At 45.1% G+C, this 268-nt stretch overlaps 1 protein-coding gene across 1 annotated transcript in view; it reads right to left on the bottom strand.

Moving 5' to 3' along the window:
• LOC119594143 overlaps positions 1–268 on the bottom strand; it is a gene marked incomplete in the record, with an annotated part of 99462 nt that overhangs the window by 1997 nt on the left and 97197 nt on the right.

The following is a 268-nucleotide window of genomic DNA, read 5'->3' as shown; positions in this document are numbered from 1 at the left end:
TCTCTTTCGCATTTTACCCCATAATCTCCTTGGTAACCTTCATATTACTCCAAATGCGAAGGCCGCAAATATGAGCAGAGGAGGGTGAGAGGGATCCATCGACATCAATGTCATCATGATCGTTGTGCGCAAGTGTTATGAAGAATTACCTTTGTTTCATGAGACAAGGATGTAATCAGCAGAGGTGATGGCGAGGGTGTCGACCGACAGACTCTAGCAGCCCATGACGTCCGTTACTAACACCGGAAAAAGACGCTTATTGATATTA

Source organism: Penaeus monodon, chromosome 33 (genome assembly GCF_015228065.2).
Source record: "Penaeus monodon isolate SGIC_2016 chromosome 33, NSTDA_Pmon_1, whole genome shotgun sequence".
In the NCBI taxonomy this organism is placed as follows: domain Eukaryota; kingdom Metazoa; phylum Arthropoda; class Malacostraca; order Decapoda; family Penaeidae; genus Penaeus; species Penaeus monodon.
Note: the sequence above shows the minus strand (reverse complement) of the source record. Positions and strands in the feature narration are given on the sequence as shown.